At 33.3% G+C, this 22,336-nt stretch overlaps 1 protein-coding gene across 1 annotated transcript in view; it reads right to left on the bottom strand.

Moving 5' to 3' along the window:
• LOC118186609 (thyrotropin-releasing hormone receptor-like) overlaps window positions 1–22,336 on the bottom strand; it is a 529,209-nt gene that overhangs the window by 74,824 nt on the left and 432,049 nt on the right. The gene's annotated exons all lie outside the window — the stretch shown is intronic.

Here is a 22,336-nt window from a genome sequence, read left to right as displayed (position 1 = left end):
GCAGAACTTATTAGTGGATAGCCTGTGGGTTGTCTTGGGTCTTTTCAAGATTTTAGAAAATTTATGGTAACCACATGCATCCACTGTTAGACATACGTTTATGATATTAGTGAGGAATTAGTGTACAATGAATTTTTTTAGGTCTCTTTGATGGCTATATTGGAAATTTCGTCATAGCCACTCGCTTTTTTTACATTTTTGGTAAAGCTTAACATCTCATTGGGCATTACATATTGAAAGAACTTTTTGCCATTATGTAGAGATGAGAGAAAGTTCCTTCCGAAGCCTGAGGGAAAACGTCTGCTATTTCCTTTGCGGATTATGCAATTACATTTCTTGTGTATCTGAGGGCCGCTGTGATTGTCACGCTCTGGTCGTAAAGCTGGAGCAAAGAATCTCTAAGAAGTAGAAGTAAAGGTTCCCCAAGGCAAGTGTGGCTTCGTGAGACCGAAGAGACACATTACGCATATCCTTTAAGCTTATTTTAAAGGGGCAACCCATCCACCCTCCGTACCTTTCTGAGCATGTGCGAAATAACATCAGAAGGCAAACGTGCATGCCGTCGGCCATATTAGCAATCTTTTCCGCGCTATTCGAAAAGGTTCTTTGAAAGGTACTTTGTTCTAATTATATGAAATTTTTCAAAAGACGTTTTAAATGTAATGCTGTAAGTGAAATGGTTTTGGCTATTGGGAGCAAACTTTCCTCTCGGTTTTCATAATGGTCATTCCAAATAATTGTCTAAAAGTTTTCTTTGTAATTTTTTTAAAGTTGTGGTTGGATAATTATAATGTATTTCAGCGCTTTCAATTTATTTAGGGGTGCATTTAATTGCCTTTAATTATTTTTTCTGTTTCAGTTAGTTATATGCAAATTTTGCTTGTAAAATTTTAACTATGGATTCATAAAAATTCATTACGTATTGTATGGCATGTATTTCTCCCCCCCTTTTTAAGTTTACAGAACTAAATGCACTCATATGTAAAATAATTCTGGATTAAATAGATATTTTGCAAAATTAAAACTATAAAAAAATCCAAGCATACAGCAATTGTACAATTATTAGTTGTATAGCGAAGGTGAAGAATAGTCATTTTTGTAATTTTTCTTCTAAAAAATTAATTCCCAATTTCATAATTTGAAATAATTTTTGTCCCAAGGGCAACAGTATTTATTCGATTCAGTAAATTATTTACAAAATTTCTTCCCAGGTAATACCTATAGGTTTTATTTTCAAGTTAAGTGTTTAATCTTATATTAGTAAATGTAGGAAGTATTGAATATTTTACGAAAAAAGAATGAAATCAGTTATTTTAATAATTTATGTGAAATTCTTTAAAAGACCTTTTAAGTGTAATTTTGTATTTGTTAATTTAAGTGAAATGCTTTTGGCTCTTAGTTGCAAACATTGCTCATGGTTTTCATAATGGTCATTCGAAATAATTGTCTAAAAAATTTCTTGGTATTTATGAGGATGCTTAAAATTATTTTGCATATGTATTGTCATAAAAATTTGTGCACCAAGAAATAATTGTGGGATCGTAACAAAACTTGGCATGAAGGTACATGCCGGGTAAATATGCAAATGATTAGAAATTCAGCGTGATTGCGCATTGCGTAATGCCACTAGTGGGCGTTGAACTTCGTTCTTCTTGGAGTATAAAATAGGTAAGCAGAGATTATTTGAGCGTACTTATCCTTTTGCTAAGGAAATGCTGAGGTAGATATGCCGTTACGCCGCCATCGAAGCCAATATCAACAGCTGTCAGAGTTTGAGAGGGGACGAATCATCGCGATGATGGAAGCTGAATGGTCAGCTCGGTGAGTAGCTCGTGGGGTAGGCAGTTCTGATTTTACTGTGAGAAGGTGTTGGAACTTGTGAACAGAAGAGACGTCATTTACACGGCGACCAGTCTCAGGACGCCCTCGACAGACCAGTCGTCGAGAAGACCCTGAAATCATACGACACGCACGCATAGAGCTAACTGCCACATTGGCCGCTATCAAGGCACAGGAAGCAACTTCATTACGGGACCCTGTGTCTTCCCGAGCCATCGCAAGACGCCTGGTTGTAGGACATCTGGTATCGCGACGCCCATTTCGTGTGCTGCCAATGGCACCCACCCATCGTTTGGAGTGGTGTCGCGCACGACAGGATAGGACTTTAAAGGAATGGAACCAGGTCGTCTTCAGGCGACGAATCTAGATTCAGTTTGACCAGTGATGACAATCGTGTTCGTGTGTGGAGGCCCGTGGTGAACGCCTCAATCCTGCCTTCGCTTTACAGCGACACACCGTTCCCACAGTTGGTGTGATGGTAGGAGGTGACATTGCTTACGATACGCGGTCACCCTTAATATTAATCCATGGCACAATGACAAGCCAGCGTCCTGTCCATGACATTCTTGGTCCATGACATACCTCAGCCACATGTGTCGCCACTCATGCCAGGGCACCCAGGAGCCTGTTTTCAATAAGACAATGCTCAGCCACACACAGCACGGATCTCCCAAGTCTTCCTCTGCCACATTAACACCCTTACCTGGCCTGCTCGATCCCCACATTTGTCACCAATGGGGCATATCTGGGATCATTTGGGACGGCAAGTTGGACAGACTACGAGACTGGCCGAACTAAAGACGCGGTTACAACAACTGTGGAACGAGATGTCTCAGAACACCATACGGAACTTTTATGCCTCAATGCACGCTCGTATAGCATCGTGCATTCGCGCTAAAGGTGGTCGAACGGAGTACTAAAAATTTCCGTTCATGTGTACTTTTTTTCTGCAATAAGTAATACTTTTTTCTTTGATTTTCTAATCACTCAATGTAGTTCTTACATATGTAAAATTTCGTTTCATTCTGACAACTCTTTCTTGGTGCGCAAATTTTTATCGCAATGAGTGTATATTCTGAAACTTGAGAAATGTCAATAAATATCATTGCTTTACTTAAAATGTGTTATTCTTTATTTTAATTTTTAATAATATGCTTTATATAAAAAGAATTACAAAATAGCGTTATTTACGTAATTAATTCCAGATTTGTTAGAAATTTAACATCACAGCAGTAGTTAATTTTGTTTTCTATTAATTCTGATGTTAGTTATAAACTAATGCTGGATCATCCATCAAATGAAGAACAATTATGTGGATTTACAGAAAGAAGGGTTAAAAGGAAAAAATAAGGAATATAAAAATAATAAAATTTATTTATTTATTAATTTTTAAAATTTATTTATCTTGCAATTGAACTTTAGGATGTTCCATGTGAAATACCTAGACAATTAAAGTTAAGAAGATAAAAGATTAAGTACACAATTTATCTAAAACAAAAGTCTCTGAATCCTGATAAGTATTAAGAAATTTATTTCATTTAAATTTTGTCTTCGTATGGCTCCTGTTTAAATTGAAAGTAAAAATTGGATAGGATTTCTATAATTCGCTCAAAATTTCAACTAACATCATTTTGCTCATAAAACTCCGGAAATGTACGAAAATAAAACATTTTGAGTTATTTCAAAGTAAAAACTTACTATCTCCTCGGACTGCGCTATTTAAATTCCGCCCTGCACTGCTATTTCACTGCATAGCCGAGGCTCTTCGGTACAGCGGCGCAGAAGTGAAAACAGGTTTACATTGCGTCTATGGAAGCTTCTATTTTTCTCCTTAGAGATTCTTTGCTTGGAGCGACCTTCCAAATTTCATCCAGTTCAGAGCTCATATCTTGAAGCCCACTTTTCATATCTATATTCTGTAATGACAGATATTTCCTTTACAATAATTTTTAATGTTCGTTTGGTATTGGGGGTCTCTCGTAAGCTTGCACTGCATTTGTGACTTTAATTTTAATTTTGATTGCCGCTCATGGTCAAGGACGCTGTAGCAATGCAATTAGAAGCCTCATTACCAGACAGCAGCACAAGGTCAGACTTGCTTGCAGCTATTAGACTGCAGCACAACGCCAGGAAAACTCGAGGTTTGAACAAGTTTGTGCCATTTCGTAGCTATCAAGCTAGAATACAAACAAGCTGATGTATGCACCACATGACTTCCTTGTACGGAATATTACATTACACATTTTTTTTCTTACATTTCATTTAAACTTATTGGATTGAATTAAATCTACTTCGTCGATAGCGCATAAACCACAATATAATAAATGCACTCTTTAAAATTCACTATATTTGTTTACCATAGCGACACTCTGGAGCTAGGTTCACTTTACAGCGTTACATTTCGTTCATTTTTTAACTCAGAATGCATAAAATTTATATCATCTTAAGAATTATCTAATCGTTGCCACATGTTCTATTCAAATACTATAATAAATCTAAAACAACGTATAAAAGAAATTAAGCAAAGAACAAAAAAAAAAAAAAAAAAAATCAGTATTTCTCATTCAATTAATTCAGTTCTCCTTTCGAGACAAGGCAAAAATATTAAAACTCAAGATGTTTGTATTGAAAATTAGGAAGTAAATCTTAAACACTTATTTCCTCGAATAAATTCCAGGATGGATTAAGCATGATTTAATTCGCAGTATTAAAATAAGGCGTTATCTTTGTTATTGCTTACTTTCTCTAGATTGGCAACAAATCTACTATTCTGCTGTTTCAAATGTAAACAAGCAATGGCCACAATGGAAAAAATTATTAGGCTTAGCGGCACTTAAACAACTTTTAAATTGTTGATAATTCTAAAAATATTGCATACAGATTTACTAAAGGCATAAACCCTTAACCGGAAGATAAGAACAACATGATTTAATCATTTTAAAGCAAAAAATGCACAATTTACAAACATATAAGAATAATAAAACTTAGATCACTGAGCCGAGTAACAGAGTGTATATATATATATATATATATTTATATACATTTTGGTGCGGCCGATTGCAACCAAAATACGAGGTGCACATCTACACGTTATAAGCAGTGCTATTTACAAAATTTCGACGTCCTGAGGCTACTCGGTTTTGAGTTATGCGAGATACATGGGTACGTACGTATACGTACAAGACACCACGAAACATTCTCTTCAAAATTCATCTTAAAGCAGTTTTATAGCTTTTTTGGAGGAAAAGAGTCTTTTATTCTGTCCTTACGTACAGATGTCACACGAAAACATCGTTAAATTGCATTCGATAGCGGTAAAAATGGATATTTGTGTTGAAATATGATGCCTGAACCTTTTCGCGAATACAATACTTCCTTTTTACTCCCTTGTACGAAGTACAATGATTTAAATTTTGTGCATTCTGAGTTATAATATGAACAAAATATAATACTGTTAAGTGCACCTAGCGCCAGAGTGCTGCTATGGTAAACAAATAGAGTGAATTTTAAAGAATCCATTTATTCTGTTGTGGTTTATGCGTTGTTGGGTTTATGCGAAGTAGATTTAATTCAATCCAATAAGTTTAAATTAAATGCAAGATAAAATGCGTATTACTGCGAATTTTTTAATACTGTATAAATTTGCGCATACAGTGGAATGCAGGCTAGTACTTTAATACAGAACTGAAAAAAACTAAAAAAAAAAAAAAAGAAAAGAGCAACGGGTGAGAAAAAGGTGTTAAAACAGATAAAAAAAATTACAGAATTGGGATCGACGGTTTACTTCTTAGGCGATGTTTTGATGGGGACACGTGAATTTTTACTGCTGTACGATCCAATAGACCTTACTTTCACACATGAAAGTAAACAAACGTTTTAATGTTTTTTACGAAATATTTCTACAAAATTTAGTTATATTTTTTTTTAACATAAGATTACGTTCCTCCATAACTGCCTGATCGGAAAGCGAAAATGAAGGTGGTATGTGAGGCGTGCTCGAATGTTTATATCTTCCAAACTACTACAATCAGTCTAAATACATCATTAGAGAGATGAAAGAGCACAAGGACAAACACACAATTTTTTTTTCTTAAATTAGATAAAGATGATATGCATAGTAACGCGTCAAAAATAGCCAAGTTTTTGTGAAGCTGTGTGCGCATGCGCGACCGCGTGTGAGTGGTAAGGGTCGTCTGTCATTGTCAGTTCCTGTATTGTAGGCAGTCGCGTGTAAACAGTCATTGTTTTCGGGTGGTGTTTACTGTATTTTATTTTATTTTGGCAAGTTAGTTGCATTGCAATTTATCGAAATTTGAGGAGTTCAGCAGATTAAGTACGTACTGTAAGTACGTAACAGAATTTACTGTTAAGCAGCGTAGGAGAATACCGGATTCAGAAGCAGGCGATATTTATATGGTTGATGCAATTATTAGTGGACAGTCAAGATTTATTCTAGTATCCGTATATATATATTCATCCAACTGTTAATTCAGGAGACATAAAGATGTTCTTGTTTAGCGCAATGAGGAAATATTCTGGGATTACTTTCATTGATCGGCGAAGAATTTGCTGTAGGAAAAAAATATTCCTATTGTTATGATGGGAGATTTCAATGTAAGCTTCAACGAAATGGAAAGGCATTTGATTTTATGAAACATCATTTTAATCTCAATATGGTCCCAAGTGACTATTCAAGTAAACTTGGCAATTTATTTATAGATTTAACATTCACTAGAAGTATAACTGCAGATAACATAAATTGTGTGTCTTATTTCTCATATCATCGACCAATTTCATATAAGGTCATTTTTCATGAATAAATGTAATAAATAAGAGATGAAATAAAATAAAATATGTGTGCTTAACATCTTTTGTTTGTTCTGCATTATACTCACATGTCTATTAGTAATCCTACAGTGGAATTTTAAACTAAAAGAGAGAGTCTACCGTCAAGGTTTTCAATTTTTGCTATTAAACTAGAAACGTTTTGCTGTCAGAAGCTAAGGCTTATTTCCGAGTGAAAGACAAAGAGAGACAAAGCACACTGCAAATGAAAAATGTAAAGCGCTGTTCATGCTCAAAAAGATAATATATATTATGCATAATTTACAAGTTACGAAATTTATAAATTTGCGATTTGCGAATGAGTAATTACTTACCTTAATATTAAGAATATCTTATCTTGAATACTTTATAAACAAAGTACCGAAATTAGTGTTACATAGATGTCTATGCTTTAATATTATCTGTAGTTTCTACAACCACAGAAGGTCTGCAAACATAACATCCAGGAATTCCGGAGCACTTAGTTATATAATAAAAAAATTTGAAGAACTTCTGCTTAGAAAACAATTAATATTCCCATTTCTTTCCTTAAGAATTTCTGTACACAGGAAATATATGCCATTCAATATAAAAAAAATATCTATCTTAAATTGCTTGTATTTCTAGCCGTACTTCGAAGCGTCTTTGAGTGAAAAAAAATCTCTTCGTAGTAGAAAGGCGGTAGTTTAATATTTAAAGGTATAGAATTTATTCAGTGTTTCAACTTATTAGTATGTTTTTTCTCAGTTCCTCCATTTTCTACTTTCCTTGAAACAAAGGCAATTCGCGGGAAACGTGTTCTAAGCCCACAAAAAAGAAATTGAATTTTTGGCAAAGGGAGTCATATTTCCAATCTTTACTTCTGTTTCAAAACTGAAAGGAAGTCTTGTTTTCTAATTTCTTAAATCAAAACTGAATTGGTCTTTTAGAAACTGAAGGTAAAGAATAAAATGCCATGTAAATTTGCGATTCGTTTCGATGCCGAAATAAATTCAATTTGAAATGGAACATCTTATGAATACTTTCCTACTTCAAATCACAGAATGGGATACATCTTTTTCAGTTTTTTTCCCTGAAATTATCAGCGCAGGGTATCATATGTTTTAGATTTGGTTCAAAGAATTTTCTACATCATGCAATTGTAAAAAATAAGATACATTTCCTTTTAGCTTCGTACTTTTGAAAATATTAAGGTATTCCGCAAAATAATTCTTTAGTTTCAAAACAATGGAAGTTTTGGTTAGAAGAAGACATCAATCCTATTAATTATTTGGTTTTATCAATGATGGAAAATAACAGCTTTCAGAAGTTTGTTATTTTTTTCCCTTCATCGTTTCTTAGTCCATCATTTTTTACAATTGAGTAACAAAAGACGCACATTTATTTAAAATCCCTTAATTTTTAAAACATAGTAACCTAAAATTTGATCTTAATGTGAAATTTTGAACACACATTAGATTAGGTTGCATACTGTAATAGAGAGTATGGCTTTAAGCAAAAGTAGGCGAGTTATTTATGCTCTAAAGTGTTGCATTAGGAAACTTACGGTATTGATGGAGCTTTCGTATATACTAAAGATTTAAACTATTATTTTTCTTCGGTTTAATGAAGTCGCTGTTTCTGCATTAGAGCATTTTGCATGAACACGATGGTATAAAATTCCATTGATCTCAGCTAAGTACTGCATTTTAAGCCATTGACATTGTTCTTCAGGGCCACATTGAGTGTTCATGATTTGCTAAAATGTCTACACCAACTCAGGAAAGCCTTGCAACAGTCGTTGTAAATGAATATTCTTGAGGACTATCAGAAGAATGTCGTTATTATTATCATTCAGTTTATGTAAGTAAAGGAAGTTAGATAAAAAGCACTTAATAAGTAATTAAATAGTTTTATTCACGTTACAAGCTTCTTTATTAGAGTATTTCTAAATTTGTGGAACGTTACGTATATACCTTCGCACAACTATGCAGTGCCTGCCACTCATTTCGACTTATCTTCCATCCGCAAGGAAGTTCACAGTGTTTATGTCAAAAATAATATTAATTTTATTTTTGAGCTTTAATGAATGTGTAACTATTTAACAAATGGAACGATTTCAAAACAGCAAATGTATTTTTTATACTTTAAATCTTAGCTTTATTTAATGCATTTAATTCGTTATATATTTCAATTGTAAATTTGTTTGAATATTTTCAGCTATATGATGCTTAATAGAAGATGTTTCTAAACCCATATATTACTTAACTGGAATCAATTGTTTTGTTTCTTAATAAAAATATTAGTTATTACTCTGAGATTATAAATTCCAGAAATCAAAGCCGTTTTAACTCAGTCATTGAGTAACCATCAATTGTCTAGACAGAAATCATATCCATTGTGTTTTCGAAGAAACTACTTTTACTATAACATGTCTTCGTTAAATCACATTTGTCACATAATTTTATTTATTCTAATCTCTTTTAAACAAACTAATTTTATTAATGAATTTAGATTTATTTCTTTCAAAATTTGCGTTATCAAAAATAACATTTCAAGCGATTCAGTTGTGATTTTGTTTACTATCGATTTTTAGCTTAAATGTTTTGCAATCTAATAAACATTAAATACGCAGTCGAAGAGAGCTATTATCGCGCTTCAAAATATTTAAATGTGAAAAGACATAAAAGATATAAAAGCATTAGCTTAAGTTAAACATTTTATTAAGAAAATCGTCAAAGTTTATGATTATAAAGTTTTAGAAACACATGCATAACTATTTTGTGAATAAAATACAAACAATTATAACGGAAAATGTCGCAGTTTGCTGTAGGAAAATTTTATATATATATAAAGAAAAACAGGCATTTATCAGAAGTTTCTGCTTTTGCTCTAAAGTAGAATGTTTAAGAAAACCTAAGAAATTAGATTGTATCTGGCAGAATGTATTAATTGCCTTTATTTGTTTTCCAGAATGAATTAAATTTAATATACCACTGCTGGTTGCATAAGCAAGTATAGATCGGCTATCTTCGCATCATATATATTTAGCTTTGAAGACATTTTTAACAAGCATATTTGCATATCCTCTGAATTAAAAGAATGTTTGGCAGTTAATATAAATGAAATATCAGTCACAGCCATTACATTTCACTTTTTAAATGAATTAAGTAAATATATATGTGAAACTGTGAATTATTTCTAATTCAGAAGGGAATTAAATATTTGGTTTCGTACACGTCGTTTTATTGATTCAGTCAATAATTTATACAGCACAATCTATTCCTACTTCGAAATTTTAAATATCTGATTCAAGAAATTAAATATGAGTAATAAGAATATTAAATTACTTATAGTATAATAATATTAATTAAATATAAATTATAAAATGATTCTTATTTAAAAATTATTTAATTAAAGATTAGACGAATTGTATCATTTTCATAAATAATATATAAAATAAAAGAATTGATATAACGTTTGGTTTTCAATGTTCTTATTTTATAGCAGTCTGCTCAATTATATGTGGAATATAACTGGAAAAGAAAGACGCCAACGTAAAATTTAAATTTAGGTTAAAGAAAACTGCCTTAGATTTTGCATAACAGTCTATTGATTTCATGGGCGATAAAGAATTTTGCCATTATTTCAAATAAAATTTTGCTTCGGAAGAAGAGAAATCTGTCTTCTCGCCCTCGCAATTAATAGAGTTTATTTAAATTTTACTAAATCTATGGATTAACTTTTTCTGAATTTTAAATGTCTGAAATATTATCAATTAGTTTGAATATAGAGAATATTTTAGACATGCTTTGTCAGCTGCGTTAAATATCGAACAGGTTTTTTTAACCGAATAATTATATACAAACCATGAAGTACCTATGCTTAAAATGTATTTATATTGTTGCGTGCGTACGGGTTCGTAGTAGATTGAATGCACACAGGTCCGATGACAGGTTAATAAAATCTAATTTCATTAAATAAAAACACTTCCAAGTTCTGGAATTTTCCACACATATACACGTACAGGGGTTCACAGTATCACAGAGTACAAGTAGTAGTTACATTTTGAACTACTAAGACCGTTAAAAACAAAGCAAAGTAAAGCGGAGGTACCTCAATTCACACTGAATTAACAACTCGCAACAACAATAACTAAAACAAGTGACATCAGATGCTATCTTCGGCCTTACATAATTTTCAACCGGCCGCCAAGATATTTCTAGCACCTTCTGCTTCTAGAAATTACCGGAAAGCAATACGAGGGTCGAATTACGTTTACAGTTAACATAATGGTGAACTACATTTATTCAATTACAATGCAAGTCCTCCACTAAGGCATCCCTCCCTTCAGGCAGATAGCCCTCGTGTGCTTTGCCATAATTGAATAATCCAATCCAATCTAATCAGTTACAATGCTGTTGTAGTCTTGTCCGTATTACATGGAACAGTGGTTGCCAGAGCCTACTCCGAAGAGAGGTTGGACTTCTATTTTCCACCCCCAATTTTGAGGGGTGCACCCCGTTGGGGATCCCGGGGTCTCCCACCCCTCTCCTCTCCCACCAATTTACACGAGAGGACTTTCGGCTCGCCGCATATTTAGAGTGCCGCCATGCTGCACCGACACTATGCATTTACAAACATTCATGTCTTCTTCGGGATTCGAACCAGGGCTCTTCGGTAGAAGTAGGCTCCCCTAACCAGTATACCGTCTGGCCGACATTCAGTTAAAATACTTATTGTGATACAAAGAGCGGAAATGTCGCCAAACGGTCGCTAAATTTGGAGAATTTTTACCAACTTGGCAGCAAAATAAGTCACCCAAACCGTTGTTACCTTGGCGATATCTCACCAAATTACCGAGATAACCATTTACACAATGTTAAATGGACTTGCCTCTGCATTTTTATTTTTTCGGCACCGCTTTTCACTTTAGATCTTTCGCGTTTCATTGCATACAAAAATATAATAATTTCATATGTAATTGCCCTAATATCATCTATCTATGTACATAATTCGTAACAATATCTTGTTTATTTGCTCCGTTATGTATTCTGCTTATTATTAATTATTACTCATTCGTTTATTCTTTGTTTAACTCCAGATAATATTCCAAGGCTGATTGATGATGCAAGTAATTTTCTTATGTTTATTCTATTCATTTTGCTTACCGGCACTATAAATTCAAAATAAATTAGTTCATTAGAAGAAGAATGAAATATCCTTAAAAAAACTATATAAAGGACGTTCCTTGCGTTTACATCAATTGATAGAAATTCTGCCCTAGCTTTCATTCTTTTATTTACTTGTTAATTTTCATAACAATACCTCAGGAAGCAAAAGAATTTTAAAGTCGAATTTAATGGCTTTAATCTTATTTAACTACAATACAAATCTCTTTAAATGCCTATTCCTAAAAAAATAGGCATTTCAAGAGATTTTTTTCTTTCACCAAAGTAATAAAAATGATAAATCATGCTCCAAACTATGTTAAAACTGTAAAATAGACTCAGCAATATATCTAACCGAAATTACACACCATTTCAGGTTGTTTAGTCTCGAGTTTTCCTCCAGAATATCATGAATATTAATACTACCTTGAATAAATAGTCTACTGCTTCACACCGATGTTTGAAGAGGTGAAGCCGCTTTAATCGTTGAGGTGTCTAGACATGAAACTATCTGCATATTCATTTTATGGTTGCAGTTACACTTTATTCAGCATATGAAAAATAGTCATAAATATTGCATAGACATCGAGGTGTGGCTGAGTTTGATAAACTCTATATCAGTACGCTTCAGGTTTCATCCAATTTATGATTTCAATTAATTTTAGAAATTTTATTTCGGGTCAGAATACGTAGAGAAATAGATTTAGATACTGATAAGGATGCAGATAGAAATTCTGCTACATAAATCAGCTTTTGGTAAAAATACTAATTCCAAAAAATTTAGAACCTAATGTACAGGGTGCTATAATTAAAGTGACTCTATTCAGGCCCCTCTAGAACATGTTCTACTTATTGAATTTTGATGAAATTTGGTATATATGTTATATGGACCATGGGGAAACGATTTAAGCAATACAAAAAATAGTTCGACATGGGGCCTTTCCGCAATCTCTTTAAACAACGATATTCAGGCAATGCAGCTAAACTATTGCTGCCGTTCTGATAAAACAGTTTTAGCAGTAATGTTTGATCTTTTCTGCTGTAAGGGCATGATTAACGACGACAAATGCACGCAGAATGATTTTCTGGTTCTGAAAGCAAGTCTCTTTATAGGCTTAACTAATTTTCATCAGAAAGTTTTGAAAATTGCCATCTGGTGGTGAAAATTTGAACTCTTTTTTCTATTGCAGAAATCTTTTCTCCATAGTCCATATAACGTATATACCAAGTTTCATCAAAATCTGATAGGCAGAACGGGTTCTACAGGGGCCTGAATAGGGTAACTTTAATTATAACCACCCTGTACAAAAAAAAAAGAATGCAGGTAAAATATATCTGAATCTAGGCCAATGATAAGCAAATGCTTCCTGATATTAAATTTAGAGCTTTTCGCAAGATAGTATAAACCAGACATCGTCAACCGTTTTTGGCTGCGAGTGAATCAACCAAAATGAGTTTATTAAGGCGACTCATACACCTTAAACCCCTCATGATCTTCGACTATGTGACTGTAGCAAGAATTGGGATATTTTATTTATTTTAAAAGCAATTACTCTTAACTTTTTACAGCTGACTACATAATATAACTGCTTTAGAAAATAGTAACCAGAAAGTTTGTGTTGACACAAATATTTTTGTAATTTAATCCTCTTTGTGAAAAAAATATTTCGCCATGTTTCCACGTTGCGCGCATGATATTTTAAAAATGGCTAATGGTACATACTTGAAATTGGATGGAATTCTTTATATGGGCACTATTTTCTAACTGAACCAACAATCTGATGAATATTTTAATATTGACAAATTTTATGGACGAAAACATTACAAATTTCGTTAATAAAATACATTTTATAAACTCGACTCCAAATAAAATAAAAATTTAACACGAAATTTTTAGAATTTTAGGTTCACAGTAGTTTCCAAATGTTATAAAAGCTATATATTAAATATGGAATTAAATTATGAGACAAAATGTTTTAAACTGTGCGCGCAAGTTGGAAACATGACGAAAAATGTTGTCACAAAGCGGATTAAATTTTAAAAATATTTGTGGCAACACAAACTTTCTGATGACTATTTCAGAAAGCAGCTATATTATGTAGTCAGCTGTAAAAAGTTGGTAGTAACTGCTTTTAAAATAAATAAGTTATCCCAATTCTTGCAACAGTCACCTATTCGAACATCTTATGGGTTTTTAAGGTGTATGAGTCCCCTTAAGACGATGTTTCGTGTTAATGGTATATTTTCACTACAAAACAATTATTTTTGGAGAATAACAAGCAATATTTTTTGAGAAAATAATTAAAATGCACTTTAAACTTAAAGAATTGAAATCAATGAACTTTGTTTTTCTCTCTAATGCCAATGGCTCTCTTGGGCTGAACTTGTAACATCAATTTAATCAAGTCTGGCTCATAGTGAACCACGTTAAGACGAATACAAATATCTTAATTTTCGGTAATTAAGCTGCTGCTCTTCTTCCTGTTTTTTCAAGTAAATTTTATTTGTGAAAATATTTGCTTATATTTATAAGTTAAGCCGAATGCGGATAAAATCTCAAAGCTAGTTTTTTGGAATTATGGATTAGGGATTGGCATTGCCAAATTTATCGATTTCTTCTTGGAATTATGTTATAATTTTTTACATGAATGTGCATTACTACAATAAAACAAAAATGTTATAGTTGTTATTTATTTCTAGTTGATTCTTCAATTACGCGTTTCCTATTTATGTTTTCATAATTTATTTTCGGAACTCAAGTGAGGCAATTGAAATTATGAAAAGGGTTCACTCGGTGATTCCCGGGTCATAGGTTGCTGATGTCTGGTGTAAAGTCTTTAATCCTCAGAGGCTGCAATTTGCAAATCCTGCGTCATTTCTTGGTCATCTTAAAATATGATAATAAATATTATGTAATGCATGAGCTTGACAATATCACGTATTTTGTCTTAAAAGAAACGTGAGTTTAACAATTTAACTTAGTAATAAAGATTTTGCACTTTTGAAGTTTTAGAAATAATGATTTACCGTATTTCTCGCGTGTATTACCTCAGTTTTTACCAATCTTATCGTCTGAAAACCGAGCGGAGAAAATTGTGCGAGTAATTTAATTTCCGAAGGACGATAAGAACAATACAATACAGATACAATAAGAACCTAACAACTGAAAAGTAGTCATGGATCTGCATTCTAATAAGAATACATGATAATATTAACATTAAAGTATCTAATTAGATATATTCATTTCTAATTTCCTGTACCTTGAATCTCGACTATTCAGACTGATGTCCACTGCTACTTCTCAGGCCTCAAAACATTCACTGCTGTTGGAACTTCTGTCGGTGTCATCTGCTGCAGCCTGAATTATCATAGTCTTCGTCATTATTGATACCGTTTTTTCACATGTAAATATCTTCAGAACCATCAAGAGCATTAGATATTCCTGTTTTCTTGAAGCTCTTCACAATTATTTTTTTACCAATCAGAGCCTATGCAGTCGAAATTCACAGGGAACGGCAATTCAGTGATGGTGTACACTTCTAGTGACCCTGCTGATATCCACTTGTTATAAAACATTCGCAGTTAGTCTTTAATGCTTCAGCCACTGATGCGTCTAGTGGCTGCAGAAGTGGGGTATGTCTTCCTGGGGTAATGGCAGGATCAATTATTTTTACTTTTTTACAATTTTGTGACCAGCCCACGGGTACTGTCCAAGACTAATAGTGATTTCTATTACAGAGGAAAACGTGGTCGGCGACTCGTAGAAGTCTGAATTACTCTTTTATCAAGTCGGACGACATACTTTCTTATGTATCCTAACTATGATGCTACCAGGAAGGTTTTGTTTCTGTATTGCCTTTCCGTTATAAACTGCGAAATGCGACAATTTTTCACAATCAGCGATCACTGCTAACATTTTGTACAATGTATCTCTTCAGTTCCTGTATCTTTTACGAATATAGAAGATGCTCCCTTAATTGTATTGCCATTAGATACGTAAAAAAATACAGGACTTTGATTTGCATTTATATGTCCAAGGCCATAGTAATCGTTCTTTTGCTGAATCACTAGCCTTCGAAATTCTGACACCTTTCCTTCATAAACCTGTGGCAGAATTGTGCGGATGTTGTTTTGCTCTTTAAATTAAATCCATTTCTTCTTATGAAGCGATCGATCCATCTGCTACTCGTTTTAAATTGTTGGACTGTTAATATCACGCTTTTTTCGCTTCATCCCTCAATTTCATTTGTATCATTTCACGCGACAGAGCCATGCCATTGTTTCTTTACACTGTCACATAAATTACCACTTCACTATCAATTTCTGGGAATTTCCCAGTTTTCGGTCTGCACTGAGATTTCGTACATAGATAATTCAAGGATCCTTAAAATTATTTGTTAGAATTTTAGAGATCGCTACAGACGAAATAACTAAGAGTGCGTATTTTAATTAAAAAATTGCTTAATTATGAAAGAGTACCTGTAAAATAGCATACTTTTCTTTAACGTATTTAAGCATGGTTAAATTCAGTTTGCTTTTCTGATAATAAAATATGAAAATGCTTAATTCAAGATAAAACTTTTGTAAATGGTTGTGATAAAGTGAAATGACTATATATTTAATGCATTTAGGATATCGGCTATTATTTTCGACAGAAAAATTGTTTTAAGCTGAATAACTAATGCATAGAGTTATAAGTATCACAAGCAGCATATTTGACGGGTACAATTCGATGCACGATTTGCTGCCTAGGGTTTGTATAGGGCCAACAGATTGAATTGGCAGGCCGGAAACGTTGAGTGGCAGGACGGAAATACTTTTGCATTCCCGGCAGTCAATAGCAGTACGGATGCATTTGGGATATGTCTATCTACGTTAACTGTTATCAGCACTTGAAATAATAAGCGTCTGAAGTAGATGGGAGAACTTACGTTTCAGACAAAGAGTAATCACACAGAACGGAGTATCCCTTCAAATTCAAAACTTGAAGCTGTTCATGTCAACGGGGGCTGTATTATACGTGCCAATCGTTTAGTAATCGCCAGTCAAGACGTGTAGTTTTAGCATTACATGGTTATCCGGTTTATGGTACTTATCTAGGTAAATACATTTCATATCTGGACCATAGATAACTGACTCTTTGCTAAAAAAGATCGACTTTTCTGTTATTTCAACTTCATAGACTAGTCTATGTGAAAGACGCTCTTGGTTCTCTTCTGCCAGCAAAGCAGAATTTGGTAGAAGTTCTGACATGGTATGGGATACATTCTTTTATGATAGCATTCTAGTATGCTTCTGTAAGTAAATACATGTATATTACTGTAGCCTTCTGTTTCTCAACGAAATGCCGTGATCCTGAACGAAGGTAGTTCGTAGCAGAAGAGCCATGCAATTCGCTCTGTTGAGCAGGAAAGCACAGAATTGGTTGAAGGAAGGCTTTAATAATTTTCAGGTACTCATAACGCATTATGGAAACGAACTGCGCTGTCTAGTTTCATACATTATGGACTTTTTATAATATCACAATTGATATTATAAAAAAAACCTCATTCGGTTTGGATAGTCACAAACCTCTTTCAACCCTCATGAATAGCTACAAATTTCTAGTATCCTTTACACCAATTTCAAGTCCAGAAGCCGCAATCATTCAGGACTATGTTGGAAGTACAAGTTCTTAATTACGTTTGCCTAATGCTTTGGCGCATCAGTTTATGTCATAAACAAATTAGTTCTTTTTCTCTAGCTTAAATATTTTTAATTAACTTATAAGGAAATATCTTCCTCCATTTCGCATTCCTTCGGGGTGTAATTGGAAGCACTCTCGACATGTCTTCGGGTAGTACGGAGTTCGATTGCCAACCAGAGCACTCGACATTTCCACGTTCCTGTATCAATATAAACCAATAAGTCTACAAACGTAATCGCTTATTTTTGTAGTGTTTAATATTAAAGCCCAGAAATAACACGCCCAAAACTGTATTTCTCAATCTTTATTTAAAATTATTATATTGTGTCCTTATAATAAGTATTTACGATGATTTTCATACTTTTCAAAGCATTTACTTTCAGTTTACATTTTGACTTAAACCTTGTTCCCGAAATAAAACATATTTTTTTCATTGCATAATAAAAAAATAATTGTTTCCGTTATTCAGTATTGGGAGATTACCTCATTATTGTAAACTTGTTGCATGATATTTACGGCGAAAAATTATTTCAAAACGTGAAGCAAATTTTCTGACTTCAGATGGTACTTACACACTACATGACAGATCGCAAAATTTGCAAATTGAAAATGTATTTATACTTAGCAGTTATTTGATGGAAAATAACCACTCCTCTCATTATAATAATTTAGTACTTTATATTAATTTTTTAGAATTTATTTTGTACTGATTACCAAGTGGAAATGATTTAATAGATTCTTGTGAAATTTTCGTGAAGAGTTCAAGTCATCATGAATTTGTGTTATAAATAAGAATTCAAGTATAGATACTATTTATATATTTTTAGTACGATCTTGGTAAAGAATTAAAAGAAGAAAATGTGTTGGAGTAAAATCTACTGGCAAGAGGTTTAAAATGGGAAACACAGTCTGCCAATTTAAAGTTTATTCTTCTTTCAAAATGCTTCGGTGGAAAAGCTGTTGATTAAAGAATATGTTGTTGCGCTTTCCGAAGAGAAATATTACTATTCCGTAACTCAACTATTTATGAAATTCATGGTACTAAAACTTTAGTGCAAAATAAGCAACACTATTAACCAGAAAGGAAAAGCCTTCAGTTATTACTTCCGCTTGGAAAGTAAAACTCCAAACGAATACTTGAATAAGATGTCTAATGCTTCTAAAGTAAAATCGTTGACAACAAGAGAAAATGCGTCGACGCAGAAACAGATGCAAAGTCCTAAAATACATCTATAGCAACAAAACATAAATTAGTAAACCAAGATTTACAACTTCAGAAACCTAAAAAACATAATGTTCCCCAGCTTTTGTCGAGTCATGTGACAGTACAATTTGTAGGTATTTTTTCCCTCCTTTCTGTGTGTCTTCGTGGTGTAACGGTAGCACACTCGTCGCGTATTCGAGAGGTCCAGGTTCGTGTCTCGGCGAGGGCATTGCTCATTGTTCATGTTCTCCTGCTTCAAAATAACCTAATGGCTCAACAACCCTCTTGGTAAACTATTTATAAAGAGAGAAATGGATGTACATTCCGACATTTGAGAAAGCATGGGTTCACCTTGAATGACTACAACAAGGATAAAGTCTATTGACTATCGAAAATAGAGAGAAAAGGTGTACAAAACTACTTCCGTAAATGCAAATAAAGTTGCAGTAAGGAGTTTATGACTTCCCAGAATGCTCTTACAATAAGAAAATAAAAACAGAAAGAGTGGAGAAAAATGTTAAAATGAACTCAAAGTACTATTAAGAGAAAGTTTTACACCTGATATTTACTGAAGTGTCTTTTCTTTATCCCAATGGCTTTTAAATATCGCAACTTCTTTAAGACAAAGCAGCAAATCCTACTTAGAAAAATATCACTGCATTCCTTTGCAAAATGAAGACTTGCACCATTGCACGTATAGACTTGCGGCCACTGCACATATAGCTTCTCAATGTGTTGCTGCCCCGGACGTTTCAACTATGGACTATCGTGCTTTTGGTCTCTTAAAAAGTGTTTTTTCTAAGCGGAAGCTCACCCCACTTGATGGATTCTGAAAAGTAGTGGAAGAGAATCAGATCAAACATTTAAAAAATATTCTTTGCATTTTAAATATTAAACAAACGGTACCGAAATCGTTCTGAAAATGTGCACACATCCTTTCTCTTAATCAACTCATATAGACTGGTTTTCTTAATTCCAACTACATAATGAATTTGAGTTCGAATTCTTGTGAATAAAATTCTGTGCAAACGTAAATTGTTTTAACATAAAACAGAACGTAAATAACTCAAAATCAAATGTCTCAAGGTAGGAGGTTTCATCTGATCATTGGCTTAATTTGAAAGTTTAGATTAAATTTATTTAATACGGCAAAGTACACATGAGCTACGAGCGCAACGGAAGGAACGCCTCCGTGGAGGATTTTCTGTAGGAATTGGGTTGTACTGACACGACACATGGAGTAAAAACCACGAACAACCCAATGCAGCTAAACCTTCGTTCGGAACGAAGCGCTAGTATTCAGCAGTTTTAACCTCTTGGTCACTGCCGGAGCTTCAGTTTGAAAAGGTATGAATCATATAATGTAATTAAGTTTAGACTGAAGATATAAAAGAATAAGACCTTCGATGTTTTAGGAAAACTGGCTAGCAGATGCGTTGCACATAGGAAAAACCTCAGAAACCCACCATGCAGGCAACCCTTTCTCCTGCGATCGAACTTCCAATACCAGTAAGTTAACCAGTATGTTATTACTGCAGCGGAAAAGAAAATGATTTACTGCTATACAAAATAGCGCATAGCTGTTAATAAACTAAAACATTACTTTCTAAATATATTTTAATAATTTATGTAAATGAGCTATTTTAAAGGTCGAATGTACTCGCGAAAGTGATGTAAATAAGTATTTTCAGTTCATATTGCATATAATAATATTCACATAGAATTGTCTGGTATATTCAATTATTATGCTTGAATTATTATAACTCAATTACTATGTTTGAATAATAAGGAATGTGAGGTGATGACTTGTTCACGTAAAGCATGCTACTTTCATAAATTTTATTTCAAAGAGCTGAAAAATATGCACTGACGTTGGGACTGAAAATATTATTTGTTTTTTAATTGCTCTGATAAAACGTAATTATCATCATAAAAGTCTTTATGATGTTAATATTTTGAAAATAAAATCCTTACATGTTTCGTCATTAATAATTTATATGGTAATTTTCAATTAAATATTTAAATCCCATATCATCGGCAAGTTAACTAAACACTCTTAATTATAATGCGCGCGCGAGAAGCATATAAAAAGTTTGGTAATTCATATTTCTTGTTTCCACTTGGCCAAGGGGCAGATAAATGTCATGAAATTCATATTTCGTGTTTCGGATGCAGTCTTTAACAACAAAAAAAGAATTTAAATCAAAAATCCAGAAATCGTATATGACGATATGTGAAAATACGGGGAAAATTTATATGAGCGAAAAAGGAACATTTGAGAAATGTTTTATAGCGTTATTTAGTTGCAGAAAACTGCTTTTGTTGTTGCCGTGTCCATATGACATGGAAGAAAGGTTGCTAGAGCATACTTCAAAGAGAGTTTAGACTTCTATTTTCCACCCCAGTTCTGAGGGAGAGCATCCGGGGGTGTCTGGTGGTCTCCCACCCCTTCCACCAAACCACACAAGAGGACTTTCAGCATGCCGCATATTTAGAGAGACCCATTGCCGCACAGATACTATTACATGTACAAACATCCATGTGTTCTCCTGGATTCGAATCCGGGCCCTTCGGTATCGCAGTTAGCTTCCCTAACCATTGTACCGTCCAGGCGACACAGGAAACTTAATTAAATTAGAGTATTCTAAGAAATGTGTTTATTCGTAAAAAGATGGAAACGGAGACTGTATAACCCCTTAAATATAATTTTATTAATTTAAACTATACAATTTCTAATGGTTGCCTGCACTGAGGTAAAAATGCAAGGGAAATATAGTAACATAAAGCAAACTTTCCAGTGACTTGTGCCATTTTGGAGATAAACCATGGGTGAAAGAAAATAAATATCTGGTTTAAAAGCAATGCGTGAGATTATCTTATTCTTGATTCTGTGTCTTCGCTACCCTCTTTTTTTCATTAAAATTTTTAACATACTTTCTAACTAAAACACGCTGTCATCCCGATTTATTAAATTCATGAATAAGAGAAAGTGTTTTGTTATTTATAAATACATAAAGAATCTTACATTACGTTTTCTAAGCAGAGAAAGTAAAGAATGGATAATATCAGGAAATTTCCGGCAGAACTGAAGAAATCTATTATTTTCTTTTTCTGTATCCGCCTTTAAATCATACAGACAAGTAATGCCTATTATACTGTCTATTGTTCCTTCATGTGATATCTGTTGATTGTTGCCATAACATATAAAAAATCTTTGGAAATGACAGCTACTTAAATCTTTGCAACATCCGCGTTTTTAAAATTACAATAGATAGTCAGTGTCCATCCATACCACTGATATACCATCTTTCTTGCCATGATACCAGCATCTGTTTCCATGACCATTTTGACAGATATTTGAAAAGAATTTCCTCCGTTGGAATTTTTTTTTTTGGTTTCATGTTGAGATTCAAAGAAAAAATTCAGAAGGGAACTCGGTTATGATATAAAATTCAAAGAGTGTCACAGAAAGTGAAATAAATTTACAATTGTAAATCTGAACGGAAAAGAAATCGAACATAAAATATCATCAAAAGATTCGAAAGTGGTTGTTTAATCTCCATATTAACTTTCAGAATTATTCGTTCAGCTGTTTTGTTGCTTATAGTAGGCTTTTAAGATAATAAATTTCGA

Source organism: Stegodyphus dumicola, chromosome 12 (assembly GCF_044657685.1).
Source record: "Stegodyphus dumicola isolate Sdum_Otavi_A_Nest chromosome 12, ASM4465768v1".
Taxonomy (NCBI): domain Eukaryota; kingdom Metazoa; phylum Arthropoda; class Arachnida; order Araneae; family Eresidae; genus Stegodyphus; species Stegodyphus dumicola.
This window is presented reverse-complemented; position numbering and strand designations above follow the sequence as displayed.